Source organism: Ostrinia furnacalis, unplaced genomic scaffold (genome assembly GCF_004193835.3).
Source record: "Ostrinia furnacalis isolate ACB-3 unplaced genomic scaffold, ASM419383v2 OfSCF6075, whole genome shotgun sequence".
Classification (NCBI taxonomy): Eukaryota; Metazoa; Arthropoda; class Insecta; order Lepidoptera; family Crambidae; genus Ostrinia; species Ostrinia furnacalis.
The window spans coordinates 527752-554706 of record NW_021136314.1 but is presented as its reverse complement, the minus strand read 5'-3'; the positions used below and the strand labels follow the sequence as shown (position 1 = coordinate 554706).

General features: G+C 34.2%; 1 protein-coding gene across 2 annotated transcripts in view; it reads right to left on the bottom strand.

Annotated features, from left to right (window-relative positions):
• The window catches only part of Dhr-1 (diapause hormone receptor-1), a 50739-nt gene extending 28305 nt beyond the window's left edge, over positions 1 to 22434 (bottom strand). For both annotated transcript variants that reach the window (XM_028317191.1, XM_028317192.1), the window contains exon 1: positions 22283 to 22434. The gene's annotated coding sequence lies outside the window, so the exon portion shown is untranslated. The remainder of the gene's footprint in view (positions 1 to 22282) is intronic.
• Between the last annotated feature and the right edge of the window lie 4521 nt (positions 22435 to 26955).

Sequence of the window (26955 nt, the reverse complement as noted above, 5' to 3'; positions counted from 1 at the left end):
CTTCTTCAACTTCATAAGTAAAATTGGGTTATCTGCCCCCCTAGACAAAACGCACTTTTTGATCGAATCGAAAATCGAATCCGTCAAAACTCCATACAAAAAAGGTGCAAAACGTTAAATAAAACATATCATTACCTGAACGTAGTTAGAATTAGCCACCTCTTTTGTGTGCCGACGTTCTGTCGGACTGAGCACGCTGACTGGCGATACTCACGGATCGCGCGCAAATTTTTGCGAAGTACCCACTTATTTAGTTAATCCTTAATTTTATATTCTGTTAATATAAAGTTATCGTTCTCAGTTTGGTTATTATGTTTCCAAAGCTAGTTTTACTAGACATTGCGCTTCTCTCACGTTAGTGAATTGTTGTAATTCTTGGGAAAATTAAAATCTTAAACTACATACATATAAATTCAATTATCATAGCTCAATGTACAAAATCTGACCCCATAATAGAAAAAAGTTAATGTGTAAACTTAAAAGCGAAGGCAAAATTTCAAACAACAGCTACATTTTATTTGAAGCATAAAATTACCATTAGAATACTATTAAGTATTTATTACATAAAAAAGAAGTAGTAAAAATATTAACTTGCAGAAGAATGGGACACCTGGCCTATTATATTTACCGGTGATTTCACTAATACTTTAGCACCCGGGCGATCCCAGTTGCACTTTAAAGTATTGTTTTCAATATCAGAGTTATTATTCCAGCAAATACAATTATTTCTTACGAGTTTACATGAATAACAAGTTAAATTATTATTATTATACTAAAAACTAATCTCAAACTACGAAGAAATTTTACCATAATGCAAGAGCCTCTAGGATAGATTAAACATATCGCACCCTTAATAATATAGGGGCACAACTCAAAATTTTTGGTTTTTTACTTTTTGTACTAGAGAGGCACATTTTCGTCAGTTCTACAAGGTGGCTTTCACAGAAATCGAAAAATATGATCAGATAAAAGAGTTCTACATTTTGTGCCCCTTCCATACTTTCGTCTATCTTCCCGCTAGANCCCCACTGAGGCCAAGAAAGCCTTAGTGCAGTCCTCCTTCCTATCAAACCTTTCTTTAAATCTAATTAAAAGGTATTGTTAGGGCTCTAGGGACTACAAACGAAGCCAGAAATATAGCTTGGTTATGAGTAACCAATACCTACTACCTATACCGCATGTAATCCTGTCTCATTCTATATAATATATGGCCGCCTGAATAAACTTTAGTGAAAAAGTGTTTCCACTGTCTCAATTGCATCAAAAGCTTCAAACAAATCATTTAATTCAGTTTCCATTTTGCCGAATAGGCGTGATTGACAATAAGCGAAAGTGACAATATGTGTGACAGTTGTGGTGACAGTGACAACCTGCACGCGCAGTGATCGCCATCGCGGTCGCGGCAGTGTGAAACAACTTTTGCACGCGCAGTGGTCGCCATCGCCATCGCTATCGCTGCACGCGTTGGTTTGTCCGAACCTTTATATAAAAAAGTGCGATTACAAATCGAAAATTTTTGCTTTTGAAGAAGTTAAAGCGATTTGAATTTTCCATCTTCATAGTAGAATGTCCCTAAAGATGCACGTCACATTCTCATTGGGATACATTTATAGATAATTATGGGGGGTTATTCGCAAGAACAGGGGGCACGCTTCCGTCAAAATATAGTGGGATTTGAGAGACGACGTTACCAAGGCCAGTATCCTGAAAGCATGATAGGATTAGGTTTTTATGAGAAAAATCTTCTATGGAACATGACAGGGAAGTAGAACTTTTCATTTTTAATAAATATTTGGACTCTATTTTAAAACTTCTCTTGTGAGAATGAATCTTAAATGGATGTTTAGTATGTTTTAACAATAAGAAAGAATGAAAGAAAGAAAGAAAGAAAAATATTTGGCAACAAATTGAATCATCTCTATGTCCATGTTTCATACATTCATTGATATTTTTCTATTTTTTACACATAAAAGCAAATGCAGAACAATTTTTTGTTGTTATTCTTATTTTTAGGTATTAAAGCAATAAAAATAAGCTATGCATAACCCGTGCGCAAAAATACTGTAGACAGTTGTTAGCGGCCGCCCGCGACTTCGTACGCGTGGATCCCGTTTTGCCCCCTTAGGGGTGGAGTTTCGTAAAATCCTTTCTTAGTGGATGGCTACGTCATAACATCTACCTGCATGCCAAATTTCAGCCCGATTCATCTAGAGGTTTGGGCTGTGCGTGTGTTTGTTGATAGATCACTATGTCAGTCAGTCAGTCACCTTTGAGTTATATACGTATATTTAGATTGCAACTACTAACTATTAAGATTAACAGTGTTTAGTTTCCCTTCTATATCAATGCTGGCGTTTCACGATGTACCCAGGCATATCACGAAATGGCCATTTCAACGATCGGCCGACGACACATAATATTATGGCTATATTATTATGTATGTGTGTAAAGGAATCAAACTTAAGGACCGTTACGAAGAAATTGATAATGAAGGTTACATTATTAGGTTTACCGCATTTGTGTAATCGGCTTAAGTTCTCGAATTACTAAGAAGAAACTTTGTGTACTTAAAATAACTTATGTTTGTTTAATTACGCAGTTAAGTCTCGGATATTTGGTCCCATTTTACTAGTTTCTCGGAAGTTATTATCCTTGAGCAAATAAAGTTAGGACTAATATTTATAAGAGAAGAGATTATTGAACCTCGCCCTTATTTATGAATATGGATTCATAATCGACTATGAATACTTAGTTTCTGAATTGATCACGCCATATCGTGTTAAATCTATCTATTTTATACGTATTACAGGAGAGAAATGTCAACATCCAAGTTATTCAAGTCTTCTTTCGTTTCGCTGTGTTTTATTATGAATTTGACCAAAATAGAAGCTCTATAAATTTTTTATAGTTCACATAAATGAAATTGCTACCTCGTAATAAAATCCGCACGGTAGTCTTTGGTTGACATGTGTGACTTTTATTTAATTCTGAAAGAAAATGAAAACGCTGTTGTTCTTTCATTTGTTTGTCATTTAGAGTTTTAAACAGTGATTAGGAGGTAAAAGATGACCTTAGCGGTGAAATAGAGATATTTGTACCTAATTGTTTCGTAGTGAGAATTTGTATACAAAAGGCAGTAAATATTGGAGGCATCAAACATTAATTTGACAGATTTAGGGTAAAAAATACTTGGAATGTCAATCAGTATTACTGCCTTCCTTTAAGGAAGAACCTTCTTGTATTCTGTGAATTTGACCAACTTGAGTGACATCCACTTAAATTACTTTAAAAAATGTTAACAAAATAAGTTTGATTGACAATTTAGCATTCTACATTCCTCACGTCGGTAATTCCCAATTAGGTAAGGCTTCAAGAATGTAAGTAGGGGAGACCTAGGAGAGTTGTGACAGAGGTGAGTTGTGACAAGGACGATTTCTCCTTACTTAATATAGTTAGGAAGCTGATAAAAACGCTTGTTTGTCGCTTTTAAGACGATCTTCTTGACTAAGTACCTGCGGGCGGCGCAAGAGACACGGTTACGTAAATATAACGTCTGTGTACAAAAGAATGTGAAAAGTAAGTTTTTCTTCAAAAATTTATTTCAATTTATATCATGTTTTAGTAAATGTGCACTGTTGTGTTATTTTTTCTCAAGTTGCATGGTTATTCAGGTCTCAAAATGTAGCACTGATCTTTTGTGTGCGCATCGTGTTTAGAAAATAAAAATTATTATTCGAACCAAGTCGTCATTTTAAACACCTAGGAGAGTTGTGACAGGCTGTCACAACTCTCCTAGCTTACTTAATTTTTCTGATGGGCCATTTCCACGATGTTTTTAGATGTTTTTTTGTGTGTTAGTAGGTTATAATTTGTACAATTTTGCATGCTGCTACTTTTTTGATTCAGAATGCCTAATAACTATACATGAAAGCCATATAGAGGAACTGCTTGCTAGAGTCGAAATCTAGGACCTGGCTTATGAAGTGATTAGGTTAAACGGTTAAAGTTTAAGATATGCTGCGACCTGTTACAATCTAAACTTGTCAAGATATATTAAGAACAAAGAGGCTTATCAAGTAAACCCAAAAGGCGAAGCTCCGTCTATGGATTATACCACCACGACTATTTTATTTTTACAGAAGAGGAAGAAAATATATTAAGTGACTATAATATTAGCTAAAAAATATAATTAAAAAAAAAAACCAGTGTCGTTGGAGAAAAATGAAAGCTGGAGAAATGTGGCTCAATCTGTATAACGACATTATAGGATGTCGGATGACTATTTGTTTTAATTGGTACTAAAGGATGATCAAAGTACTTTTTTTGCTAAAAAATCATATTTTGATTGAGTATTATGGTATTTTTTATATCTAATAGATGAAATACAATGCTGTCACAACTCACCTCGGTACCTGTCACAACTTACCTCGGTGCTAGGAGAGTTGTGACAGAGGGAGTGGTCTAGGATTTTTGTGATTTTCTTAGAAACCCTAATAGTTTAGTTAACTTTGGTGATTGTTTTGAAAACAGAAGGAACGGCTCTACATTAATTTGTATGATTCATAGCTGTGGAATGTTTTTTGAGTGAGATATGGCCCCTAAAGTAAAAATTGTCACAACTCTCCTAGGTCTCCTAATGTCGTGGTAAATAAAAATATCGATGATTATAAAAATATGTAGGTACCTACTACGTCTTCTTAATTCAATAACACAGAATCTGTTCGCTTTGTACACTACCTAAATTACATAAATGCAGCAAAAAAAACTACCACATTTTCATGTATAACTATAAGTATTTTATAGTATTGGAATTAGGTACTTTATCATAATATTGTGATTAAGTAACATTATATTTTTCCCTTTTTTTTGGTTCGCAGGCAACAAATACGCCTCCATTTAATCTCAAGATTAAATTACTATTATTTGCGATTCAAGGTAGTTCAATGAATGGTAAACAGATCGATCATTCATAATGATATTTTAATTAATATTATTGTCATTGTCTACTCAATAAGGTAAACTAATCTCAGATTACAAACACGAATTCAGTGTATTTTACATCGAATTAGTAATTTTATTCAGAAAAAACAATCATAAATTGTTGTCACGAAAACATAAAAAAACAAAGATCTAACATTGTTAACAATTGAACTTTTTTCTTTTATTTACCTATAAGTTACATAGCAAGTAAAATGCTAGGTACATGAAAAAAGTAGAGATGCGAAATACTGAAAATATTTAAATTATTTTCTTCAAATTTACTCTGCCTAAGCTGTAGGTACATTAACATATGTGCTAAAGTCATGTGTGGAGCGAGTGACATTCGCTAACAGTACTAAATCCGATTTAATTCCATAATCCTTTTGGCCTCAGTCAGACTTACAGCCAATCGATAGTTCTGCTAGACTACTACAAAGACCGTGGATCAAAATTGTAAATCAACTGCAATTCAACTGTATTGCAGTTAGTTTGCAGTCAGTGTTTTCAGTTCAAATGGCAGTCGGTTTGCCGTTATTCCAACTATAAATACAGCACCCGAATTGCAATTTTGGAACCTTTAAGCAAAGCGCATCTGCAATTCTATACTGTATTGCGGATTTCAGAAATTACTACATGCATAATTATATTCATTCCAGCGCGCCTTTTCGAGCCAATTACTACACTATATTAATATCAGATGAGATTGCGGTCAAATATAAAACGATTATCCAGATTAAACCACAAATATCCGAATGATTTAAACCAACACGTGCGGAAAACCGCTGTGAATTAGTTTTGGACACATTGAGCATGAACATAAAGGTTGCTTATGAACCCTTATAAAGATTGGCCCATTGCAAAAAGTTCTTGGCAATTCACAGCACGGTGTGAAAGACCTCGTCCAAAAACTTGTGCGATTGGCGGAACTTGGACGAATTACTCCTGGACAAAAGGCTCGCTCAACGTCCTACTTTTCGCCCACTATTTCTGAGATCGCAATATGAGTTAATGAATCTCGCTGTTAGTTTCTGCTGCCAGCAACTAGTTTGAGACTGTGCTCATAACATGAGAAATAAAAGCGTTCTGCTGCAAGCAAAATAAGAACATAGAACAAATATAATATTGAGGAATATCCTACAATGCTATCTAGATATAATCGTCTTTCTACATAATGACTACCTGTGTTGTACACAAAGACGAAGTTCCTGTTTAGGTATATCTACGGTATTACGATTTGTCTTACTTGTTTTTCCAATTTTCATCGGATTTCCTGCCGTTCGTTCACTTATTCTTTCGAAGTTCTATTGTTTGCCTTTTCCCTTAATTGGATATTCGATATTGATTGTCGACCTATCGAGCGTTTGTTGATATATTTGATGTTAGAATTAATCAATTTGAACAATAAAATTGTCAAGTGTTACTTTGATCGCGAATTTTAATTAGGAAGCAGGGATCATAGGGCATCACTTAGGCTGAGTTGCACCACCTAAATTTGACCGTAACTATAACCATAACTGGTGCCCTTTGTATGGAGGTGACAGATGTTTGAAAGTAAGATGGTACAACCCAGCCTTATAGTATTAGTACACGCCGATGTTTCGGGAATTAAGTAATGGACATAATTAACGTTAATACTTTGTTCTGCTGTGAAAGCATAATAATACACATGATGTTATGACGACAAGCTTATCACTTATCATAATCGCTATTTTCTATTATAACAAAAAGTGACAAGATCTCGTAAATACGAATAATGTAAATTATGTTATTATTATGCAAAGGTTACCGAATAACTTGTGCCACTTCTTCGCCATAAAGTGTCACATCACATTTGGGACGTATTCGGCGAATTCCTGCAGACTGTATTATAAACATAAATTATTAATATACCAAAGTAACCTTTGTGTTGCCTTTCACGCCCGAGTCTATAAACTAATTTTGATGTTTGGTATAAATATAGACAGAATTATTATTATTATAATTATTGCTACCTTTTGTTGCAAATTGTTTTAGAAGGAGATGAAAATTGGGATGGAAGTCAGATACAGATATCAATACTCAAAATAATCATTCTAAGGCTCAGTTTCACCACCTAACTTTGATTGTAACTCTAACGATAACCGGTGTTTTAGGTAAGTTAAAGTAAGATGGTGCAACCCAGCCTAAGCAAGCGAAATGACAAAGACCAAAAGTAAAGCTTAATAAAGATAATTTTGAGAATAACATCTTTTTTATTTTATATATTTTATGTTAAGTCGTAGATTACACCGTCTGAGAAGAAGCTTAGCTTATTTAACACAAAATTGTGACAGGTTCTAAAACGATCACAAAGCAACACGTGTCGACGTGGGTAGCAAATATTAGCTTTCATGTGTACAGGAAATAATAGGATTTTTGGAATATACACGTTCTTGTAAGTCGCAGCTGAGGTCATCGGTAGCTTAACCTAAAGTTTACATTAAGTCGCGGAAGTCTAAGGCTGAGTTGCACCACCTAACTTTAACGGTAATTATGACGATAACCGGTGCTTTTTGTATGGAGTTTGATAGATTTCTGACGTTTGTCAAAGTTAAAGTAAGATGGTGCAACCCAGCCTAAGACTACGGCCGAATAATCGCGACACCCCCATTCGGGTGATGACGGAACGCCGCGGAGGTTTTAGTGGGTTTTTCAGGACAGAGCAGCGCCCTTTTTAGGGCGCCGGGAGTCCCACACAACACCCTGTCCTCCGGCAGTGGTGACGGTACGCAAAGCAAAAAAAGAGTTTACATTAAACGTTACCGCTAGAGAGTGCGTAAATCAATGAAAAATAGTTCTTGGAAGTAACCGCTAGGGGCGCTGTGCAATCTGACATATATTTTTTAATTAATATCGTGTAAATGTTAAATAAATCAAGGTAAGTACACAGTAGTTCCAAGTTCCTGAGCTTTACGAGCCACCCTCAATGGCTTAATCAGTGTCCAGTACCTACTTAACAGCTCGGAAGGCCCTCCAAAGCACTTATCATAATAATAATAATAAAAATGTTTATTTTCTCTCACAAAAGGTTACACAGTTGGTACAAAAGGCCTTAATTAAGTATAGTTCTTGCCACTCACGAAGGCGAGTAAGCTTTACATGTGTGTGTACCAAATCTTTTGAAAAACGAACATTAGCGAGCCACCACCACACATGTAAAGCTCACTCGCTTTCGTGAATGAAAGATCCGCTAGATGGCGGGACGTGGATGTGGGGTCTGACTGCTGCGTGATTGGTGGATTTTGACATATCTGTCAATGTCATGTCAAAAATAACCAATCATGCAGCATTTGGACCTCGCGTCTACGTATTGTCATCTGGCGGATTTTTCATTCGCGAAAACCCTCATTGCACCAACTTAAGTAGTTTAGTAACCATTGCCTTGTGTGTGAGAGACTGGTGCCTAAGATAGGTTTTTTACAGGTTACCAGTGCTTAATTGCCTACTGCTTTTCAGAAAACACCTATACCTATTCTAATTAAGTCTGCAATGTCCTAACAACCCAATGATGTTTAGAGCCTGAAAATAACTTTCCTAGGTATAGAATAATATTTATTTAGTTACTTAAAAATGTTTGTGTCTACAACACAACATGAGGTCATGTGTTGTTGTTGAATTTTCGGGTGTTCTCCCGAATGTCAAAGGCAATAAAAATTCTACGGAGATATTATTTTCTGATAATGCCTACTGCATACCTATTTAGAAAGGCATCATTGTAAAGGTACCTATTGATTTTCAAATCAAAAATAATTTAATGTTGCAAACACATAATACCTACTTATTCACTATTCTCATTTTAATGTTGCCTGGGATAGTCTTCTTTTTCTACGTTTATCAGTGTATTTTTAATAAACAAAATCCATTTAAAGGATACGTTTAGTTTTTGGCACGATTTCTCAAGAGCAGGAAGGAGCTCTTGAGAAATCGTGCCAAAAAGAGAATTTAATGGGCACGGAAAATAAAAGCTTGTAAAATCATCACTGGAGTAATTGGAACTAATTATGGAGCTGATTACACCTGGTTGAGTTTTAATATGAGTACCAATTCAAAATAGATTATAACCCACCTTGTTCGGTGTTTATGTTACTTCCTGCCAAGTAAGTGTCTGATTTAAACTAAATAATTTTCTTATTTGTAATATCGGAAATGTAGACACAAATTACAATTTTCTTTAACAAGATTGTAAGAAAAATAGAGACGGGAAAAATAAATATTGATATAACTTAAGAAAAACACACTCGTACTGGTAGATACATTTGTATAAGGGGAATTCTGTTATTAATAAAATGAATAAAAATGTAATGAAACGTTGCTGTTATTTCTTGGGCACCTACTTTATAAAAAAATCATTCATTTACTTTTTTTTTTCATCAAAGCGGTTCAGGGTCTCTCTCTATTGCTTATTCTGAGAATCAGTCTTTTATTACTACAACTTTTTCGGGTACAAAGAACGCTTAGTCAACTCAATCAAAGCTTTGCCAATATAAAATACTACCTACCTTTATTGGCACAGCTTTAAACGTAAAAAGTGATTGCTATTTCAAAATGTGAGTAAAAAACGGAAGTCTACCGGCGGATAAATTCGCTCTTATGCAACACACGTCCTGAAAATGTCGGGGAAATTGTAGCGTTCGAACAAATTCATCGTTCAGAATGTAAATCGTAATTTTAGTACTATCCATAACAAGTAACACAAGTAGTTAGACCTAGTTAAACAAATCACAGGCTAGTGATAGTTCAGAATTAGTACTACTAGTAGTATTTATTTATATAATGAGCAACATAATAAGCTTACAGAAAACCCAAAGCGCTTACATGTTTAGTCACATTCATGGTGCTTTCTGTGTTTTAATTGCATGCCCGAATATGAGGCGAGCCTTAATTTATGACGATTGAGTGCCTTATGCATTAGATTAGAAAAATATCGGTTCGAAATTAGACGCAAAAGGAGACTCGAAGAAATATGAAATATGAGCGAAAGTAAATAAATTGTCAGCGCTGTCTTCTGCCACCATTTGGGTGTCTACGGGTTAAGCATTATTTTGCTAATTTACGTCATTTACGCACTTAATATGACCTATGACGTCTAAGATGCAATTTTTATTGAAAATTATTTAGGTAACTAGGTATAACTAATAGAACATTATGTTTTAATTACAAATTATTAAAATAAACAGATATATTTTTACTCCAAATAGAAAAAAATAAAAAAAAAAGGTACCTATTGTTTACTCAAAAATAAAAGCGTACCTATCTGCGAGGCAAAGAGGCGAGGATGCTGGCTGCATTTCCTCGCTGGATAGCAATACAAAGCTTTTGTGCGAGGAAAAAGCCAGCATTCAAATTTTCCGAAATGTTTATTAATTTAGGAATTTTTTATTTGTTTTGGATGACGAATGTGGAAAAACTGGCGTAACAAAAAATCCTTAAATCGCGGTACTTTCTCTGTCTAAGAACGCTTGAGTTGAGTAGTATTTAAAACATGCAAACAGCAACATCCTACTATGACATGTTGGAAATCAGATACCATGAGAAACATTAAACAACTTCGTATTTGGAAACAATAACAGAGAAGTAAAACCTAACAACGCTGTAACTCCAATTGTGACGTATTGCGAAGATGATGAAACAGTGCATGAAAATAGTTTCGAAAAGATTATCATGAAACTATTATATAGTTGAATTTCTGTGAAAAATATCGGAAAGTTTTCAGCGTGCGCAGTTAAAAGTTATTCTGACAGTTAAGAAGTCAGCGAACATATGTAAATGCTAATGGGATTTTGTTACAGAAAAATAAGTACACCTATCTAGTATTCAGTTAGGTAATTAAACAAAGTCCGTGGGCGTCTCGAAATTTTTCAAGAGCAATGTCAACCTAAATGATAATTTTACTAAAGTGTCACGTGAAAATAAGAAAACTGTCAAAACAGAAAAGTAAGTGCTTAGGTTATTATAAGGAAAATACGGACTTTTTATTTTCCTTTCAAAATTAACTTTGAATATGGACTTAAGTATTTAGGTACTTTAGAGATTTGTGAAGAATGTTTAGGTGAAAGGATAGTGCCAGGGTCTGGACCAAGTGCTGCCCAGAATCAACCCATAGTGCATTTTGTTCCTCAGACCAATACTAATGTGTAAACCGAAGCGCACTGCAATCTATCCCTGGAGTTAAGACAAAAAAAGAGTTTTGTTTTGAAATATTTTCATACAAAATATCATCGATGTATACGTACTACGCATAAGATTTCGTGATTTTGGCATTAAATAACACTCGCTATGTTGAACTCAACCATACTGCATCCGTACACCTTACTTTAGTGCGACTTAGACATTCTTTATAAGCGATCTAGCGCTGTTGCAATAGTTTGGTTACTTGACAGAAATCATTATTTCCAAAATGAATCAAGAGGTTTTAGTTCTCTATCCTTGCGAAAAATCAATTTATTGGTGTATTACAATCGATTATTGAAGTTATTGTAAGCTAAAACTTCATGCTCTATTTTGGAAATAATTAATTTCGGTCAACTAACCAAACTACTGCAACAGCGCTAGATCGCTTATAAAGAATGTCTAAGTCGCACTAAAGTAAGGTGTACGGATGCAGTATGGTTAAGTTCAACATAACGAGTGTTATTTAATGCCAAAATCGTGAAATCTTATGTGTAGTAGGTATATATCGATGATATTTTGTATGTAAATAATTCCAAACAAAACTCTTTTTTTCTCTTAACTCCAGGGATAGATTTCAGTGCGCTCCTGTTTACAAATTAGTATTGGCCTGAGGAACAAAATGCACTATACTTTCATTCTGGGCAGCACTTGGTCCAACTTCCATACATGGATTGGCACTGTCCTTTAATTTGAAAAGTGTTATTTTTGTACAAAACAATGTCGAATTTTAACAATAACTTCGAAATCCTGTGTAACTTTTGAACAGATACGAATCAAACACAGGGAAAAACGTGTGAGCGCCGCGATACGATCTAATTTGAAATGATACGGTTAAAGTAACAAGTGGTTAACGATCTCTACAATGTGGTACCTCCCATCAATAAATCCGCGTCAAACCTAGAAAAAGAAAATGTAAAAGCAAAAATAATAATAGCATTTATCTGTTTTTTCAATCACTTGTCATAATGCATTAGAGGTGCTTCAGAGGGCGCGCCGAGGTAAGCCTTATGACGGCTCATAAAGCCTGACACCTGGGTCGTGACCTCAGATGTTACAGCCCCAGTAGTAAAAGATAAAAAAATAATTCAGATATTGTTAATGCTTGTTCTGGTNGTTCTGGCTGTGCAACATGTCCTTTTTGAAAGGCATTGCATATCTATTATTGTACACACACACATTCACACTGAATCTACTTTTAAATTTACATCCTTACATCAGATATTCTTACACAGGTATTACTTAGGCTGAGCTGCACCACCTTATTTTATCCGTAACAATAACAATAACCGGTACTTTTTGTATGAAGTTTGACAGATTTTTGGCGTTTGTCAAAGTTAAAGTAAGATGGTGCAACTCAGCCTTAGTATTCGCTTCGATTATTTGCCCATGCACACCCTTGATTCGACCTTAAACACCTGCCTATTATTGAATTTTCTATTTGTTCATACTCATAATAACAAAAAAGTTAACACTATTTTCAAATCTACACTTTTACATCGAATCACTTTGACCTGTAACACAACTGAGTGTGACAGTCGACAGAGATCGACGTGGAATTCCGTTTTGCAAGACCTTTTGCTCTCGCATCCTTACATTTAACATTGGAAAATCATCGATATATCCAAATATCCAATATTATTTGTAATATCTTTATTCTACGCTGCGTCTAGAAATTATCGGTTTCGGTAAAGAATAGATATTGATAGCCCCAGTGGAAGGAAGTATCTTATAAAGGCACAACTCTACTTCCGAACACGCCCAGTCGTAGTGTGTATTATAAAATATCTTTACTCAATTTTGAGACCGTACCAACCCTGGCTTATTACGGGTCATACATTATTTTACATTCCTATTTACTACACTTGATGGTCGTTTCAAGCTGTCACCTCCAGGCTCTTGAAAAGTTTTTAGAAGTTGAAAAAGTGTTTACCCATTTAGTAATGTGTAGCACTTCATTAGCGCATAGCGGAAAATAGTTGGGAGCCTTTTGTGATTTACAGCGCTCAATATTGAGATCGTGGTGGGGGGAGGCCTTTGTCCAGCAGTGGACGTCATTTGGCTGAAACGAACGAATATTGAGATCGTGGGAAAGCTGGACGTATTCAAAGCACTTTCTGTTCCCTTATTGGTATACTAGTCGAGAAGCGTGTTTGTCGCATGTTGAGTGTCTTGCCTTATTACTACATACGAGTTTTGAACCTCTTTGCCAGTTGACAGCGTAACAATACTACTAGGGGGTGAAGGTCGATGTGTAGACCCTGTCTGACTATGGGATGAAACTTATACATAATGTAAAGATGCGAAATCGTATAGATTTAGTTTGAAATATTATGTAATAATACTATCACGAAAGAATAAGTCAATCACGTCAAAATTTCGACAGTGAAAATGTAGAGAAATGAAAATCACTTGTGAGGAAAAATACATGTTAAGGCCACACCTTAGTACCTACTTATTATTATTCTGTGGCCACATCTAAAACGTTTTAGTTTTTATTAATCTTTTAATTAAATTATTATATAACAAGTACTCTACAAGTATTGGTAAGTGACCACTTAGGCATTATAAAATACCTACTCGTAGTCTAGACAAAAAATATTTACTTTTTCTTTGACACTGAAAGAACCGGAGGTCATATTAGTTAACCGGCAAGCGGTAGCTACAAGTACATGACCCACCGCATCTTGTTTAGAAATATTTATTTTATATTTGTTGTTGCTAAACATTAAACATTCTATATACTTCTTTAGACTTTATTTAACCTTCGTATACCCGCGCCAAAAAGCATTACACATATACCCGCGCACGGTCTCTCAGACCGAAAGTTGAGCTCGTGTTTTATAGTATGATTGTGTACTGTATTGTACTATAATTTGCTTTAAGTTATACGTTAAGGTTATAATTGCATTAAAAAATTAAAACAAATTTTATATTTATAGATATTTTGATTTAATCAGCCTTTAAATCAGACCTAAAATTTAAACAAAATTTTACATCAGCCTAAATTTAATAACAAAAATAAACTTTTTATCTTTTGAAGCCTAAAAAATTATAATAAAATATGATAAATGAAAGTATCCTTAGTAATATAAAAGAACAAAACAGTATTTATCACTAGTAGTTTCAGTGGAATAATAACCAGAACATACGATAACTGCATGCTCGTATAATGACAAAAATACTTTTTGCATCTGACAAATCACCCTTCTGCTCAGAATCGGTGTTGTTCTCCTGCACTTCTAAATCATCCACCACCTCATCACTGTCACTCTGGTCATCATAGTTGGAGTCAAAATCTTCACATTCTAACAGCGCCCTTATCCTTTCTTCGTTCATTATGACGACAAAAATGGCTAAAACAAATTAATAATAATAAAATACAGTAATACTTAATTGATATGAAACGCCACTAAAATATGACAATACAGTTTATTGAGTAATATTGTAAAATATAACAATAGTAACATACCTGAAGTACATACACGTATACCCGCGTCGGTCTCACAGACCGAATAACAGCAAAAAGTGACACACGTACACTTGGCAGGAGCTATCGCCCAACACTAAACAATGGCAGGCCACAAATCATGAAGCTACTAAAAACTGCAAAGTCATAGAGTTAATACTTTTTGAATAAACTCCGAATTATTAGTTCGTCGGTCTGAGAGACCAACGCGCGGGTATAGGAAGGTTAATAAAAAAGATACACAACGACACACAATTTTTTATGCATAATATGTATACAATCGGTGTCGATTAGACTTTAGCAATTAAACAAAACAAAACGTACGGTAATCCCCCCAACAACAGCAATAAAGAGTCCAGCGAAAAGTGGCTCATTAGTTAGAATTATAGTTATGTGTAACTCGTAAGTACATTATCCCTTTGAGCTTTAATCCAGTGGCTAGTATNGTGGCTAGGTATCTATTAGGTAATTACTTATAGGTACGTATACTTGCTTAATAGAAAATGTCGTTGTTAGTCCAAAGGCAAGAATCTGTTAATTCGAGTTGCTATAGGTACAAGTACACTAAAGTAAAATTTTATTAGTTTGGAATATAGTCATGTTACTATTTATAGCTTGTGTTTGTATTTCAATCATATATTATTGATTTATCTGATATTATAACAATAACCTAAGCAAATATTATTGCCCTGCGACCTACAGGATGGGTCAAACTTGCTTGAATTTCATAAACTCACGAAATGGGATGTAGAAATTATCAAAGCTATTTCAGTATGACTTTATTGTCAAAGTGGTACAAAAAAGGATTATTTTCCGATACATTTAACGTTGTTACGAAAAATATTATAAACCCATTTTGATAATGGTATTATTTTTATGATTACTCATGGCTATTCGAATATTCTATTGAAGAATGGAAATACAGGACCTACCTACTTAAAATAAAACGATCATTACAATTTTGTACATAATCATAATGAGTCTTGTGAAACCAATTAATTTAATTTTCACTTTATGTTAACAATTTGTAATCCCTGAAAATTTCTCTGGTATTCTTAAATACTACGATGAAGTTTCACACAGTAAATTATTACTTACTTGTGTAAAAGAAACTAATTTACATAATCGAGTCCGACCGCCTTAAAGAGGAAAATTCTTAAAATATCCATTGTCAAGAAAAGTCAAAACCTTTCAAAGTTATAAGTTATTATTTAGTTGGAGAGATGTTTTTTACGGTAGACTTAACACCAAAGTTGAATTGCTTACAGCAAATAAACCATGCTGTTTTTGTTTATGAGGTAAGTATTTTCTTCTGATAAGTTTTTCATTATTATTTCCATCGTAATTTTGTGTAGCTGAAAAAAATTCCTAGAAAACTACTATTTCAATCTCTCTGATACTTATGAAGTTTATACAGTTTTAACGATGGAGAAGTACGATCGACAGAAAAAGCGCTTTTGTCTTTTTACATTTTAGTCATTTAATTTTCGTTTATTTAAATCTAAAGCCCAAATGTTTAACCCTGTGGACTGAATATAACTTTCAAAGTTGTAAAAGCTTTTTCTACACACAAAAAATCATTAACCAAACGTTAATTGCGCACATTGTCTAATAAATGTTTCTCTGATACTAATACACGAGTTAGTAAAAAATATGAAAAATATAACCTCAAATGTTGTACATAAGACGACATCAAGCTAAACATTGTGGCAACTTGTTATCAAAAAATTATTTATTGCAATAAACATTTTTTACTCTCGGTACTCTCGTATAAAGGAAGGTTTTTCGAAGCACTGTTATAAGTTTTTGAGGCATATAAAAGACTCCAAAAATTACGATTTGTATGGAATAAGAATTATTTTTTTTACATGTAAATAAATTTTTGACTTCGATTTGCTACTTCTGGCATCTGTCTAACTTTCTTTGCAAACCCTGTATTTGGTACGAATGTAATTAAAAACTAATGTTTACTTTTCATTTATTAAAACGTGACCGCTGCTTGTAGGTAATGCTGACTGAAGATATTAGTGTAAGCATTAAAAACATAATTGAAAGAGATTTTAAGTAATTAGGTAGGTACTTATTGAGCTGATTCTAATAAAATTGGGTGAACACGAGGATATGAACATTATACCTAATACCTACATTAGTAGCATAGTAACTATAACGATGACCGGTGTTTTTGTGTGTGTGTGTGATGAAGTATATGTGTATGTGTGTTAAAGTAAAATGGTGCAACGTGCAACCCAGCCTTAGTGTTGGTTAGTATTTTAACACTGTACACATAGTTGTAGTTTTTATCGGAGAACCTAATACATATTTAACATGTACCTATGTAGATTAAAAAAGCGATCTGGATTCCGAATTGTATTTAAACCCCTATTGCAATTCCAGTTGAATAAATTCTCTACCTCAGGACATTCTCACAAATGTTCGCAGAGTGGTTCATATTACCACTTAGCTACACACGCACAGGACCTTAGTGTCGGTTTTCGCTTGCACTAGGTACTGTAAGAGTCAAACCTGCCAACATAACAGTGCAAGAAACAGTGCTGCTAACATTTAAATAAATATGACGTTTGCTAACAAATAAGGTTTTGCTTGTTTATTTTTCTATCCCATCAGTGCAATGCAATGATGACATTGACCAATTTGACAATAGTTTTTTTTTTATTTAATAGAAATAATAATGGCAGGTTGAACCAACAAGAAGGTTTTAGTTTATCAATCATAATCATCTTCTTGATAAGATAAATCGTCAAACAACTTTGAATACAAAAACTAATACAAAATGCCTATTTATCACCAAAATTGGTAAATGTATGTACCTAAATGTCTATTACAGCTGCTATGGAATGTATCTAGGTGACCTGGAGATACAGCCGGATTATACAGGGTGGTTATACATATGGAACGATAAGTGATCTCACTCGATTATTTCTAAACTATACAAGATATCGAAAAACTAATTACTGATTCTGAAAGTGCTTCATGAGCTCTTTCAAATGGTACCAATAATAGGTTACAGATTATGGAAGGTGGTAACATTGAATTTTTGGATTTTGTAACTTCTTGTTTCCACCCTGTATAATCCGGCTGTAGTATCTCCAGGTCACCTAGATACATTCCATAGCAGCTGTAATAGACATTTAGGTACATACATTTACCAATTTTGGTGATAAATAGGTATTTTGTATTAGTTTTAGTATAAGGCCTGAACAAAAACATAGGTTAATATTTTGGTGTTATACATAGATTTCGAATATAAAAAATATATAATTTAACTAATTAAGACATGACAAAAAAAATGAGGTATGTCTCGTTTCTGTCGGGCCTGGGTCACAGATGACCGTTCTTCTTTGAAAAAATCTCAAAATTAACGATAACTTCTAAACTATGAAAAATCGTAGAACATACATGGGGGTGAAATCGATAGGTCTAGTCCTCACCTATCACCTGCCTTCGGCTTGACACCTTACAAGAAACACCCTGTATACATTATATTTTGAAAACATTTTCCATTTTCCAATTTCACTCATTACGAAAATTCATCAAAATTGCAGCAACTTATTGAATTGTATTGAAAAGGCAAAAGCCAAAATCAATAGAGTTTCCTATGTACTTGTAAATATTTGTACCTATAGGTCCGTTCATCCACAAAGCGAAACACGTTAAAAACCAATTAAATCAAATTGCAATCACGCTTCCTTTTGAAAACATGTAGCGAATCATTTTAGTTCGAAATTTGTACCAAAACGATTTCGCAAAGTGAAAAAAAGAAACGCTAACTCATCGTAGGTATAGATGTCTCTACGTGGAAAGGTTTAGGAAAAAGTATCCAGCAAAAATCTCTTGTGTACAGTTTGTAGTGGACAGAAAACTAATAAAAAGGAGTGCAAAATAGAAAACTTACCTTTAAAAGACTGATGCCCGTCACTTAAAAATTAGGGATTGATGGTGAAAACGGGCATGATTAGACTAAAGCTAGAAGATAACGATTTTAACCCACTATCTTTAAATTAATGTTCGCTTGCTTATTGTAATCCTCGAAATTAACTATAAATTGGTGTTCATATTATCGATAAGAAGTAAAGTTTTTGTTTACATTGATTTAACCGCCTCTGTGGTCTAGTGGTTAGACCACCTGCTTCAGACGCAGAGGTCCCGGGTTCGATTCCCAGTGGGGGCAGATTTTTCTGTTCGGTTTGGTTGGTGGTAGGGCTTGTTCTAAGTCCGCCTGGCTAGCTACCACCATCTTACCTAAGTCTGTCGCCATAACAACAATGTTAACAGCATTGTTGTGTTCCGGCNTTTCAAAAGGTAATATGTGCTCGCGATTCGTTGAAGGAATCAATTTGAAAACTGACGAACCTTTTCATTCCGTGACTGTAGGTACATAATAAGATATTCTATTTCTACTACTTACTAATAAAAACTTTTTGCTCTTACATACTTATACCTACTTATATACATTATATTTTGAAAACATTTTCCATTTTCCAATTTCTCTCATTACGAAAATTCATCAAAATTGCAGCAATTTATTGAATTGTATTGAAAAGGCAAAAGCCAAAATCAATAGAGTTTCCTATGTACTTGTAAATATTTGTACCTATAGGTCCGTTCATCCACAAAGCGAAACACGTTAAAAACCAATTAAATCAATTTGCAATCACGCTTCCTTTTGAAAACATGTAGCGAATCATTTTAGTTCGAAATTTGTACCAAAACGATTTCGCAAAGTGAAAAAAAGAAACGCTAACTCATCGTAGGTATAGATGTCTCTACGTGGAAAGGTTTAGGAAAAAGTATCCAGCAAAAATCTCTTGTGTACAGTTTGTAGTGGACAGAAAACTAATAAAAAGGAGTGCAAAATAGAAAACTTACCTTTAAAAGACTGATGCCCGTCACTTATAAATTAGGGATTGATGGTGAAAACGGGCATGATTAGACTAAAGCTAGAAGATAACGATTTTAATCCACTATCTTTAAATTAATGTTCGCTTGCTTATTGTAATCCTCGAAATTAACTATAAATTGGTGTTCATATTATCGATAAGAAGTAAAGTTTTTGTTTACATTGATTTAATTAACTTTTTATTTGGTAACTTTTGGACTTTGACACTTTGTACCTACGATTCTAAAAATCGATAAATAATATTTAATAGTCTATATTTTACCTATTGTTGCCACTTTTTATCTTGATTATATCTGCATAATTATCTAAGATATATTATCTTTTTAGGACTACCCAGAACATATTTGGTTTATAAAATTACAACTCATCACAACACGTTAATATTCATATTTTGTAGGTATGTCCAAATGATTACAAATAAAAATGTAGTCGAATCCTTTCATTACTCTTTCAGGCACTTTTTTTAGGAGGAATTTAATTTACAAGAACTGAATGTAAGTTAATCTAGGTAAGATAAGAAAAGACTTGATCTAAAAAAATCTTTCTGATTACAATTTTCCAAACTTAACCCACTCTACAATACGATTGCTTCCTACTCTATGATTTTGCGATGCTGCCTTCATTACTAAAATTCGCCAGTGTGAGTAATTTGATCATCGTCCCAGTATTAATGTAGGCTAACTAACTGCTGTTGATAATGGCAATAGCTAATGTAATACATATTAAATGGTGCAATTACCACTCGTGTAGTTAGTGGAATTAATTTAAAAGGCAACTTGAATTAAATCATTATGTTTGTTTGTTGATCAGACTACTTTAGCAGGAAACAAAAGAGCTTTTTGTAGCGATGCAGTAGCGCTGCTGTAGCGCGTTGGCATCATTTCTGTAGTGCGTTGCAAATGCGACTACGCGCGTTAGTAACGATGCTGTCGCGCGTTAGTAACGATGCTGTCGCGCGTTAGTAACGACGCTGTCGCGCGTTAGTAACGAAGCTGTCGCGCGTTAGTAACGGTGCTGTCGCGCGTTAGTAACGTTGCTGTCGCGCGTTAGTAACGATGCTGTCGCGCGTTAGTAACGATGCTGTCGCGCGTTTCGTAAAAGCATAAACAAAAAGTCGGCGTAAGCGAGGGCCGTGAGACTTCATAGTACTCGTAGTTTGTAGATAATATAAATAGATTTTTTTTTCAGAAAAGGCGTAATAAATATATTATGTACTTCTTCTTCTTAAACATTCTTCCTAAACATGTAGCGACCTCAAATAAATTGTCGTTTTGACGGATTAAAACTTTACCTCAGTCAAGGTCTTCCACCTTTTTTACTTTTTTACTTTATTACGTATTTTTTTAATTAATTTGAAAAAAAAAAAACTATACGTGTTTAATTGTTTATGTAAATAATTGTTTTTCAGATTATAGTAAACGCAGACTACCATCTACACAATTTATTTACGATGATTTATTTTTAACAATTTTGCACGTAAACTATGTTGCAACAATATTTTTGTAGGTAGGTATGAGACGGATATTATTTTTCGACTTCTCAAATACAAAATATAATATCATGCGCAATTCATACAGTACTCCATTGTCTCCGAAGCTAACTTTAAGACAATAGTTCAAAGTTCTTATATCGTCTCAAATCTACACAAAAATGCTAAGAACACACAAAAAACTGTTTGTTCAATGAATTTTTCTTTTCGAGAATGTGTTACTAGCTTACTTACAAAAGTAGAGAAAGGTCTGTAGAACTGAATAGAGTGCCATGATAAGGCCCTGCAATGATACTTAGAGTAGGCGCACACCGTTGATTTTTAGTTGGCCGATAGTTGTGCCCGATTTCAATTTGTATGAAGAATCGGCCAAATCGAATCGCGGCGTAGTATGCGCACTCCCATACATGCCCGTACTGATCAACTGCCCGACTAAACTATCGGCCGACGAAAAATCAACGGTGTGCGCCTACTCTTAATGTGCAGAAATAGATTCGAAATTGAGTTGAGATTGATCTAAATATTGATGTTTCACCAATTACAGGCATGTTTGAGTTGAAATAGACTTTGGAGGGACATTTCTGATTATGAGTTATAGTGTTAGAATGGAGAGATCTGGAAAAGTCTGTAGCCGTTCAGTGGAAAGTAATAGTGTCATAATAAGTATATTAGGCGGCAAAATATTTGCCTTAGCAAAGACATTTTCAAGTTAATTTTTGAATATGGATTTTCAGTAATTTCCCCACGCAAATCCAACAATTTCACCAAAACTGACACATTTATTTTTTAATCAGACAAGCAATGTAAATTGCATAGTAGGTATCAATAAAATAATGCGTTACTTAGTGTTTTTAATTAAGTATACATACATTCGCGTTCCACAAATGAAACAATTGTTTTACAATAGGTGTGAAACACCTGTGTTATGAATCTATTTAGTTATGAGTTTTCTAAAATATAAATAATTTCCGCCAACATCCCAGAAAATTTTATAATTTAATGTCACACTAATTTTACTTCTATGAATTTCTGTCACCGTTCTTTAAAATTTAAAGAATAACGCTGCTAGACCATTCAAATAGAAATATTTTACTGATAATCCCATTTTTGCAACAATAAAACACTGTAAATATCACGAAACACTAATAATGCACAGTGATAATACTTATTGCCTATTTCGCGTACCAACCAGCACGTTTTGCAATGAAACTAAGTTTTAACTTTTTACAAATTAACTCACCTCGGTTACAAAATCCAATGCAAAAGTGTTAACAGCACTGTGTCACATGTAACACAAACAGCACTATGCACTTTTAGTTTTTCGCGATGTATTGAGTAGTTCGGAGTTCGCGCGGCGCACTCGTGGCCCGGTACGCGGCAGGCGGCGGCTGAGGCGGCAGAACGACTACGCGGGAGAAGCATCTTTACGCTACGGCTAGACGCGGCTACATTGACAACCCCGGACATTTGCGGAAAGCTTGCTGCTAAAAAATTTTACCCTATATCTTGTACTTGTTAGTGGGTTGGTCACTGAGTGTTTTTCTACCAACTACAACCATAGAGTCTTTAAAAAAGCGTGCAACTTGCTAAGAAAAGACACGTACTTGCAAATCGTTTGGCGTTACGATTTACACTTGGGGTAGTTTACTTAAGTACCTTGCTACTTATTATAAAAAACTTTAATGGAAAAACAACACCAAAATTTCCTGTCTCAAATCAAGCGTCATCAATAGATTTCACACTTTCCTAATTATAATTCATTATTCAATATTTCTAGAAAATTTTGAACCTAGGCATTCTTGACATCAGTGTTTGCGTAAGAAAATACGGTAATACCACAGAATAATAATAAGTACCTACTGTAATACTTGTTTACGTAACAATTGTTAATTGTGTTCGATTATGCTTACGTTGACAAGTTTCAAATATTGTCTTTTAACGTAGGTATTGCCATCGATTGTAGCGGAGGTCGAAAACCTTGTTCAGTTTCGAGGAAACCAAATAAAAAACTGAAAAAAGTTTTAGGTAATTACAGGTTAGATTTTCAAGTTGTGTATAGGTATAACTACAAATTTATAAAGTGGCAAGTGTTAAAAAACTATACCTATTATGTTGTTTTCATATTAGGTGCCAGTCATCAACACACGTGTAATTTGTATCAAGAAACTTAGTATAATCTGAAAAAAATCTATTTCCAGGATTTCGTAAAGGCTGAAAATCACATATCTCTTTTTAATGTAGTATCTATGCATGTGCTTGCTCGTGATAACAATCTTACCCACGGGGTGCATATGCGATCTACGACGGAAAGACCTCCCCAGAAGGTGCCTGCTCACTCGTGTGACTTGAAAGCAATTAAAAGAAAAAATACTTATCTGATTTTAATATTTATCCGGATCGGGTTTGGTTTTCCTTATTGAAAACAAAAGGAAGGCTCACCAATATTACAGTCAAAATTAACAAAGTCATTTTCTTTGATCTGATGTAATAAATTCTCATTTATAACGAATTACATGGTAGAGCGCTTTCGATGAATATATTATGCCTCTGACGGGATTCGAACCTGCAAGCTGCCGTTGTAGTCAGGACGCGAACTACTAGTTAATCGTATTTATAACTTAATGACTCCGTCTGCGTGAGCCCAGACTGTTTTCTATATTTACCATCTATTAGATCATATTCGATTGATATTTTGTACAGTCAGCAGAACAAACTTAAGATGAAATATCTCCCGTCTTCGCACGACTGACATCTGTTATCCCTGAATCAGTGTTACCACAATTTGTCAAATTCGATAAGTTATTTTTAAAAGATTTATAAGTCATGAATGTTTACCTATTACAACTAGGACAATTTCTAGTTGTAATAGGTACTAAGGGTGATTTAAGATTTTGGAACACTAATCTGATGTGTTGTTGGTAGATTACGTATATTACGTTAGTGGATGTAGAGTCACGAGGATATAAGATCTCAGAAATTTTACTGTCGTACGAATTATTTCTGTTGGTGGTCCGGATGAGCTAAAGTTAGTAGAGTATATTTGACTCGTATTGACTCGTGCCCTGCAATATTGATGTTACAAGGTTATAACTTTATTTTTTGTAACACCGAGTTCCTTTTTACGCTGACTGTACCTTTGTACAATGTATTTGGACGAGAGACGTGGTTTGGTGATATTATCAAATTATATGAACGTTTGGCCTATTTCTATTGAAAATATTGACTCCGACCGAATCAACAGCTGAAATTAACAGTTTATTTTTAACTTTCTAAGTACAGAAAGGTAGTTCGGGTGAATGTTTCGTACTTTATTTTTCACAAGATTGAAGAGCAAATTCCCTAGAAATAAGTCTCTATAGTCAACACGCATCTATAATATAATATATGGTTTCATTATTTATAATATTATAGCGTTCAAGAAATCAATTTATAATAAATCATTCTATTTTAATTGCAACTGAACCTTGCCCTTAAGACAAGGTAGCTGGTTCATAATTTATGCGCATTTCACATTAGCGTTATTCGATGCAATAATGCATCGATTGTCCGCTGATACGGAAATAACAGGACCCTTATAATCGAAATATTGGTAATTAATCGATGGCAATTTATAGCAAACTGATTAGGACCATGTATTACAAACATAATAAAGATAATTTATATTTGTTAATCTCGGAAATGAATGCTCCGAACTGAATGACACATATTTCGGTCTCTTTGAAAAACATTATGTAGTTTTTTCTTAAAGGATGAATGTAATTTTCATCCGTCATCCCAATATTCCGTTACACACAAAACTCGTTAATCCTACACGAATGTAGGCTAATCCTCAGAGAACACGTTTTCAACATAAAATCAAAATTAGTGTTGGTGTGCGAAACGTAACACGGGGTGGCCAAAAGTTTAATCATATTAATATAGTATTACATAGAATTCGTGCTCGTTGGTTTGTTTGTGGATATCAGTCAAGTTGAAACTGAACTTTTAAATTTTTACGTACAAAGAAAACTAATGCCCATTTTCACCATCAATCCCTAATTTTTAAGTGACCCCTTTGAAAAGAAAATTCCTGTTATGTGTTACCATAGGGGTCACTTAAAAATTAGGGATTGATAGTGAAAAGATTGATAGTGAAAGCGGGCATAAATATCAGGGTTAGGTATGTTGCCTACAGTTGATTGTGATTTAAATGACGTTAATCCACAATCAACTGTACATAACACTGCAGACATTATGTGGGTATGTAAATGACATAAGTGCATGGATTTTACCTGCCTAGCTCGCATTTATTACATATCTTGTAAATTGTGTTTCCTGCAATAAATGAGAGGCTGACAACTAAGGCTGGGTTGCACCATCTTACTTTAATTTTGACAAACGTCAAAAATCTGTCAAACTCTATACAAAAAACACCGGTTATCGTTATAGTAACGGTCAAAGTTAGGTGGTGCAACTGAGCCTAAGTATTAAGTGACAAGCTGACTGAATTCCTTACGCAACATCATAACAATAATTGGTAGGTAGGTACCGGTGGTAAATGGTGGATAAATATTTAACAAATGAAAATATATTCTTTTAGAATACCTACCTATTTTGATTTTATTTCAGAAAGATAGTCAGGAGGAAAGATATAAAGAATAAGATCCAGTTTCTTAAGTAGATACCTATTGTGCAACTTCTTACTGCAAGTGTAAGTGAAACAGTGGGCGAAGGCTAGTGAAACTAAAATAAAATCACACACAAAGCTAGAAAGAGTACCTAATAAATGTTTCGTAGTCAGCTGTCACTATGTTGAGTCAATCCAGAGGACTTTGCTCTTAATACACGTTTGTCTTTTACACGTCCCATTACTTTTGTTGTTGTGATGGAATGAACTCGTGTCACCCACCGTTATTCAACGAGGTCTTGTCAGCGCTGATACAAAAATACAGGGTAAACGGAACATAAACTTTAAAGTTTTATAGAAGTTTGTGTATTTTGTGCAGTCAAGCCATAAAGCGCTTTCAGCTGAGATCTTCAGCGGGTGCCCGTTATTGCTATTGCACATTTTTACTGAATGTCTGATGTTGAGGTTAAGAAATCATGTTTGAAGGACGACTTCATACATTTGTTTGGTGCAATTTATTACTAGTATAATAAGTATTTATTTATTTGTCTTGAACTTACCGTATTTAATTAGTATATCAGTGAAATAGTAACTATCTTACACAGCTCCTTAACTGTTATTCGTTTGTGTTCTCGTTTCCACAGATATAGTTTTTTAGATTCCATTGCGATATAAATACATAATTTTATGCGAAGCATAAAAAGCTTTCATCAACTTATAAAACGCGAATGCAGTTCTTTTACATGCATATTTATAGATGCCATCAATTTCTTTTATTTATGATAAATATTCGTTTCCCAAAGGATGAGCGGTGTCATTTCTCTTTGTTTAGCACCAAATAGACTATTAAAAGTAAAATTACATAAAAATATCGAATATACAGTGTTAGGTAAATAGTAAGTAGGTATATGAAGCCGTCATTAGTCAAAAATGATGATATCAAATTTTTGACTTCACCATACTATTTAAGTATAATTATTATTATGCATAAATGTTAACATGGGCTAGTGTCGGCTTGATATTTACCTAATAACACCCTGTATAATAACATGGCTTTTATATCACGTGTAGGTGTATATTGAATGAGTTACATACGTATGTTAGATTCTCAAGGTAATAAGCATAATATTTTTTAAATGGGACTTGTCATGCAATTCCGAACTTTATGAGTTTGTAATCGGTTCTAAAACTCTTGAATGCAGTTTTAAAACGTATGCACAAGAAAAATACATGATTTTGCATTTTGTTGTTTGTCGCTTATTTTTCCAGACATTAAAGCAGTTATTTTAAGTTCGATTAGTTTAAAC